This window comes from Petaurus breviceps, unplaced genomic scaffold, assembly GCF_028583685.1.
Source record: "Petaurus breviceps papuanus isolate PSGF00001 unplaced genomic scaffold, PetGlider_PUasm1.0 98, whole genome shotgun sequence".
Classification (NCBI taxonomy): Eukaryota; Metazoa; Chordata; class Mammalia; order Diprotodontia; family Petauridae; genus Petaurus; species Petaurus breviceps.
The window spans coordinates 36,432,988-36,433,451 of NW_027187460.1; positions in this window are offsets into that span (position 1 = coordinate 36,432,988).

Genomic DNA, 464 nt, shown 5'->3' on the forward strand with positions numbered 1-464 from the left:
TTCATATGGGTTTTTTTCCCTTTTTCTTTGATCTCTTTGGGAGAACAGACCTAGAAATAGTATCACTGGGTCAGAAGGTATATGCAGTTTAGTGAATATTTTGAGAGTAGTTCCAAATTGATTTCCAGAATGGCTAGATGAGGGAAGTCTTCATTCCATTAACAATTGATTAATGTGACTATTTTCCTGCACCTTATTCTCAAGGCTCCATTGCTTAAATGTCATAAAGATCATACCAATAATGAGGGGTATCTATGAAGGCTCTGTTTTGACCCCCCCCTTCTTTTTAATCTCTATCTCCTTGGGGATTTCATCAGCTCTCATAAGTTCAATAACTGTCTCCATTCAGTTGATTCTCAGATCTGTTTATGTGGTCTTCTACTGAGCTAGCTCTCTATAGATAGATGATAGATAGATGATAGATAGATAGATAGATAGATAGATAGATAGATAGATAGATAGAT